The sequence below is a fragment of the Spinacia oleracea genome, unplaced genomic scaffold (assembly GCF_020520425.1).
Source record: "Spinacia oleracea cultivar Varoflay unplaced genomic scaffold, BTI_SOV_V1 SOVchr0_032, whole genome shotgun sequence".
Taxonomy (NCBI): domain Eukaryota; kingdom Viridiplantae; phylum Streptophyta; class Magnoliopsida; order Caryophyllales; family Amaranthaceae; genus Spinacia; species Spinacia oleracea.
This window is the reverse complement of record NW_026614360.1, coordinates 96,567-103,327: the sequence shown is the minus strand read 5'-3', so window position 1 is coordinate 103,327 and position 6,761 is coordinate 96,567. Positions and strand designations below refer to the sequence as shown.

Here is a 6,761-nt window from a genome sequence, read left to right as displayed (position 1 = left end):
TAGCTTCTTTCTTTTGCTTCTCGTCCTTTCACAAAACCACATTGTTCTTCCTTCAACCTCATCTCCAGCATCGCCGTCTGTCCTTCGCCTCATCTCCACCACCGAATTCACCGAGAAAGTGAAGCTCATATTCATCTCCACCGTCACTGTCTGTCCTTCAACCTCATCTCCACCACTGCCGTTCTTACTTAAGGTAAATTATGCTTCCACTGACTCCTCCTCATCCTTGCCGTTTTTTTGGTTCAATTACTCTATTCCCCTCGTTTCAGTCTCTCAATTAACATGAATTGTGTATGAGTTATCGAATCTCTCTTGCTCTCTCCACCAAAAATGTAAACCCTAATTATCAAATTCAAATTTTGGCTTAGAAGAACCTTAAAATTGCTTTGAATTTGAGGTAAGGTAATGTCGTATGTCTAATTTATTTTGCAAATATTATGTTTAGATGAGGTGCTTCGAAGAAAGAAGTTCACAAATTTGAGAAAAACACAAGTTTTATTACAGTAAGACATATTTTTTCTTGCTGAAATTCTACTTAATTTTGTGAGTTTTACTTTAATTGTTGAATTGTCAATTTCAAATCCCTAATTTCACAATCAAAAACTCAAAATTCCGTAATCACAACCAACCAATGTCTTGAATTATGGATGTGAATATTGTTGAATTGAGAAGCAATTGTAGAAAAAGTAATCGAATTTCAATTGATGAGCTGTTCGATGAAATTCCTGTTTCAGAAGTAATCGAATTTCTCGAATTTATTCCAAATTGCATTCACTCACTTATTTTAATACTTGATTCTTCTTTATTTTGAGTATTGAGGGTGTAAATTATATATATATATATATATATATATATATATATATATATATATATATATATATATATATATATATATATATATATATATATATATATATATATATATATATATATATATATATATATATATATATATATATATAGATTGAAGGGGCTGAGGCCTTGGAGGTATGAATTGAAGAGTAGGCCAGAAGAGTGCAGCATTTTTCTAGGTTTGTTTGGAAATCCCTGCTTGAATTATGTATTGAGTGATAACTAATTACTTACTGTTTCGCTGGTAAATTTGTTCCCCTAAGGTGATTTGTTAGCGGTAAGATTTTCAGCATTGAGTAAAACTGATATGTTAGTGGGAAAAGATGGGAGATAGATTGTCGGTTATCTATTCTAGGAGTAAGGCTTTGGTTTGGTTGTTGTAGTCTTAATTGCAAGACAAGTCTCAGTTGAGTGTTGATGTAACCTGATAATGTCTACAAGTTGAGAGCTTGTAACATTCTCATATCCTTTAATTGAAATGGAACTCTGAGTCCGATCTCTGTTGCTTTCTGCTACCAACTAGCATGTTTGATTGACCTTAGTATGAATCTGTTCTAAGCAACTTTAATTTGGTGGAGCTTATATCATATGGTGTCTTGCCAAATTTCATTTGTTCACTTATGAGCTATTTGTTCACTTTAATTTCTGTTTTGCAGGGCTTTGATGATAATGTTCAGCAGGCTGATGTTTGTATAAACAATGATTCCCTCTTTTTTTTTTGTTTCTCTACACCCCCAGCAGGCTGTAGGCTGTTATGATTACATTGAATGAGATAAAATGCAACATTCCTCCAGGACAGTGTAGAACAGTTTCATTTCACATGGAAATTTGAAATTATCTTGTTTCTGGTTGTATCCACTTGAGGAAGCACTAGAACTAACACCTCTAATAATATATGGCTTGAGCCCTTTACCTGGGAGGTTAGTTATTTTGTAACCTTATTTTCTTTTGCTGATATATTTTCCACATTTTATGGGAAAGCTTGCGAAGTTAACTTCTCGTTCCGTTAATTTCTTATACACAAACTTGCAACTGAATATTTCGACTTCTTTTTTACAAGGTTTTTTTTACTTATTACTGTCACATTTGGTCACTTGGGATTTGATTATTTCTTTGCCATAAGAGAAAGAGTGCAATAAGACGACAAAAGAAAGTGAAGGGATATGACCTATCCCACCCAAATGAGTTCTTGCCTGAGCTGAAAGAAGAACAACAGCTTGCTCTTCCACCTAACGAAGTGAACTGCAAATCCAGACAAAACCTATTGTAAGGGCTACTTTAAAATTTTCATATTTCATCTTCGTCTTTTTAATTTTAGTTGATAAACTTGATTGTTGATGTTTCAAATGTGGGGTTTACATGTCGTACCAGTTTGTGATATGTTACACGGGGATGCTGCTGTTTTATGGTGTTGATTTGTGTGTTGGTATGTATATGCTGGTATGCAGTTAGGTGTTATGCATAATGGTTGATGTGTGTTCTGTTTGTATAGTCCAATTTTGTATAGTTCAGTTCTATTTCGTGAATTTCAGTTAAGCATATAAACAACCTGTCATATAAATTTGGTTATGTTTTGGTTTTGTCTGTTCTGTTTGCTTTTGTTCTGTTTTGGTTCAGTTACTTTGCTTATAAATTTATTCTGCTTTTGGAACTCTAGCATGACTTTAATACATTTGCAAGTGTTGTTATAAGTGCCTGCATTGCTTTCATATCAAAATCACTATTATAAGGTAGACACCACTTGAAGTAACCTGATCAAGGCTCTGGTTTTGCATGCTGGTAGTCCATGCCAAAGCTGTCTAAAACTGCAGTTTTGATGAGGTGGAGACTTCAGATTATCAAATTGGTAGCAAATCGCTTTGGGTATTGGCATTAGAACTGGGAAGCTATGTGATATCCTATTGAGTCCCTTTTTCTTTTTCATGCTTTCCAGTATTTACGGAGCTTTGTACCATTTTCTGCAGGTACAAATGGAAGTGTTTCTTTTGACCCATCTCTTGATATAAGAAGACAGAAGAACGACACCACGCTGTCAAACTTAGGATCTGTGAAGGATAACGAAAGACAAGATCTTAACTGTGCTGTGAAGGAATACTTACTCTTGGTAGGGTATCGTCTGACTGCAATGACATTCTATGAAGAGGTAATGTAAAATTCAAGATATTTCTTCGTGATTTCTTCAAGAAAAGAAGTAGTTGGCCAAATATATTTCTTCTTGATTTCCAGTATAGCATAAGATGAATATATTTTCTTTTGCGTCACAAGAACCTAAAATTTTATCCTACAGATTCGTAAAAATCCTACAAAATTATCTTGAATTTTCCCCTATGAATGTAACAGATGCCTATTGTAGAGGGAGGGTTGTGGTTTTGACACTGAACTGAAGTACTGAACTTAACTTAATTGTAGCTGACCCTTTAGATATTATAATTGACCGACTTTGAATTGTCATTATAAGTTTGGCTTAAGCAATATTGTCCTCAAAACTGCAGGTTATGGATCAGGAAAATAGATACACCATGTAACTTTGTTGCCTTGTTTCATGGAATGCATATGTATGATTGTGTGATGCTATCACTGCCTTACTTGGTAGCTTCAACTTGCCACTCAGTACTTCGGATCTTGCCGCCGCCAAACTAATAAGGTAAAACCCTTGCCTTTCCTTTCCTATCCTTCAGTTGTCTTCTTCGATCTTGCCTTTCTTTTGAGTGCTTGTATCCTTCTCCCTTCTCCATTCTCCCTTATACCTTCTTCTTTCATTCTTATTTCACCACCGAGTATCTCCTCTTTAATAGATTTTGGGACTGATCTCCACCGTCGTCGTCTCACTAAAGGCTACAGATCGACTCATCTCGACCGCGAATCACAAAACTCTTCAGACTCGTATCCACCGTGTCGTCTCACTAAAGGCTACGTGTACTTGACAAATTAGTATGTGTCACTCCTCCTTCGTCCTCCTTGTCGTTTTGTCTATTTGAATTACGGTCATATTTTGACTGTTATAGTCGTTTTGTCTATATGTGCTTGCTATTTGCTAGTATCATAGTTGAGTAATTCTGTAGTAAATATAGTTGTCGTTTGATCGAATAGAACCTATATTGTTATAAGTGAAATAAACCCTTATCAATTGTCAAATCTGTGGCACATATCCATTTGTTGCTATGACTAGTGCAGAATTCTGCACCATTCTTGGATGAGTTACTGGTCACATAATATCGAGGGTGTCAGCTTTTTGAGATGATCCTAATTATCCTATAGAGTACAGACTGAAGCTAGTATATCAATGGGTACGGTGATCTGATTCCTTCTAGTATACACTGCTATAATTTTAAGTGTTTGACCTTGATGCAATCAGATTGGTTGCTTTGTTTTTTGGTAACTTCTGTTTTGGACTTTAATAGAAAAGCTCCCTTTGCCTTTTGACTTAGCGGGCTGGTTCTGATTGAAGTTGTTGCATAACTGTTGTGCATGCTCTGCCTTGATTGCTTAGCTTGATTAGGAATTGCAGGCTTGTGGGCTGATGTGGCATGTTGAATTGTTGCATATACTCCAACACTAATGCTGCATCACTCAGTGTGTGTTCTACCCTTGTTTTAGGAAATATTCTCTCCGTGGATTAATAAGGATCCACAGAATACAGAAGTTGGAGGTGAATTATTTTCGACGCCATTGACCTGAAACACCATCTAGGGGATCATACTTATGTCTCAGTAACTGATAGTGGTTACTGGCAGGTCAGTAAAGCTTTTAATTTACGAACTTGATATCTCCTTTTTGTAGCTTCCAATACATGAAACTTGAATCATGCATGATCTTGCTGTTGTGTTAACAGATAGAGCTAGAAGGTCTTGACATTGCAAACAGTTCAACAGGTAAAGTCCCTGACTGCACATTCTCTATATATGTTGAAAGTATTTTTCATACTATTACAATGATAAGTGGAAAGCAGGATTCAAATTTCCTTACAATTTACAGGTCACTGTTCGGCAGAATACTGCATCATGTGAAGAGATGGCTACAACAATGTCTACGGCAGAATCTGTAGCTCTTAAAGGACTACCTCAATGCATTGTTACTGTGATAGCTGAGGTCTGATACCTGATCCATGATTAAAATTCTATTTTCAAACTTTAAGGGGGGCTTTACTTCATGAACTTGATAGATTTAAATACATACTTATTTCGTAGTTCAAATGTTCAATGTGGCTTTATTTTCTAGTTTGCCAGATTCAGCAAGACTTTGATATTATACTGGAGCCATGTCCCATGTTTGCCGAAGCCATCCTTCAAGTCAGAATCAGTACCCTGGGGTGCTCCTAATAAGCTTCTTGGAGCTGATGGCAGCTGGATAAGGTATGGATGACTTCATGCTATATTTTAGAGCATTTTTTCTCTCTGAACAAGACATTCACTTAGATTAATTTTTTGAAACTCACTATTATGGTGACCTTTAATTTGTCAGGCGTACATTAAAAAAATTACAAAATATATTTATCAGCCGTAAGAAATGTTACTGGTGTATAACCTTGAATTATATCTGTTAAACACATACATCTGATTGGATGCATCCCATTGTAACTTTATATGGTATTGTGACTAACTGATTTCAAGTTGTTGGCCCTCTTGTATTTTTTTAGTTATGGCTTTCAGGCAAACATCTTTCTGAGTTGCCTTCCTTCTTCTACCTGTGTTTAGTTAGTGTCCTTTTCCAGTCCGTTTCCTGTCTACCTCCCCTCATTCTCTCCCCTCCCCCATGTTACTTGTCATCTACTATGTACTATGCTACTTTAAGAAATACGAAATCTATATGCAATAACAAGCATTTTCACACGCTCCTTGGATTAACAGGCACTGTGTCATGTTCCTGAGTGGCTGACCTCATGAGATAATAAAATCAACCTTCAGAAGTGACAGAGATGCCAGCTGCTCCTGTACACCCTTTCCACTCCAAGATGAACATTCGAAGAGGGGTACTAGAAGAAGAATGTGCAGACATAATGCAGCACTTCTCCCGACTCAAAAGAAGGAAGGCAAAGGAAAAGGAAAAGGAAAAGGAAAAGGATATATCGTCATCTGATGAATCAGGCCAACGGTTTAGGTTTGCTTGAAAGGTTGAACCTGATTTATATTCTTGTCTGAAGATATTGGGATTATGTGTGTCTGCTATATAAGTTGTCAAATGTTTTCGGTTTCGCGTGGAAAATATCAAATGTCTGCTATATAAGGTAGCTTATTGAATGTTTGGCACGGCAGTTAACCTGTCCTATCACTATTTAGGTGGTTTGTTTTTGTAAACATATGATGGTTGATTTCTATGTGAAAATCAAAGTTTCTTGGAAGTTATTGGTGGTTGATGATATTTTTGGACATTGTATAAATATGGCGTGAGTACAGGTTCTATATTTTTTGGGATTGTAGAATATAAAAAAATAAAATTATTTATAAAAAAAAATTACACATTATTCGCGGCGTTTAAACTCACGCAATTTTACAATGTTTGAGGCGTTTAGGTAGAAAACGCCGCTTTACAATATTATTCATTTGAGGCGTTTTTTCTACCTAACGCCGCAAATGAATGATTAATTTGAGGCGTTTTTTAACGCCGCAAATCAATCCTATTCATTTGCTGCCACTCTATTTGCTGCTACGCCAAAAACGCCGCAAATGAATATAAAAGTGACGCCTCAAATGAATGTTTTTCTACTAGTGCTTTCTTGATCATGCCTTGCCTTGCTTGGGCCATGTCGTGCCCTTGCTTACCTTTCTTGGGTCATGCTTGCTTTGCTTGGGCCATGTCGTGCCCTTGCTTACCTTTCTTGGGTCATGCTTACCTTGCTTGGGCCATGTCGTACCCTTGCTTACCTTTCTTGGGTCATGCCTTGCCTTGCTTGGGCCATGTCGTGCCCTTGC

The 6,761-nt window shown here is 36.5% G+C and overlaps 2 long non-coding RNA genes across 2 annotated transcripts; both read left to right on the top strand.

Annotated features, from left to right (window-relative positions):
- Positions 1 to 1,508: 1,508 nt before the first annotated feature.
- On the top strand, positions 1,509 to 3,783 carry LOC110781070 (uncharacterized). Its single transcript, XR_008925299.1, has 4 exons — positions 1,509 to 2,118; positions 2,817 to 2,995; positions 3,345 to 3,496; positions 3,648 to 3,783. It is a non-coding gene; the product is annotated as an uncharacterized lncRNA (long non-coding RNA).
- A 229-nt stretch (positions 3,784 to 4,012) lies between these two features.
- LOC130465001 (uncharacterized) lies at positions 4,013 to 5,163 on the top strand. The gene is made up of 5 exons (XR_008925300.1): positions 4,013 to 4,139; positions 4,450 to 4,586; positions 4,685 to 4,724; positions 4,828 to 4,941; positions 5,071 to 5,163. It is a non-coding gene; the product is annotated as an uncharacterized lncRNA (long non-coding RNA).
- The last annotated feature ends 1,598 nt before the right edge of the window (positions 5,164 to 6,761 follow it).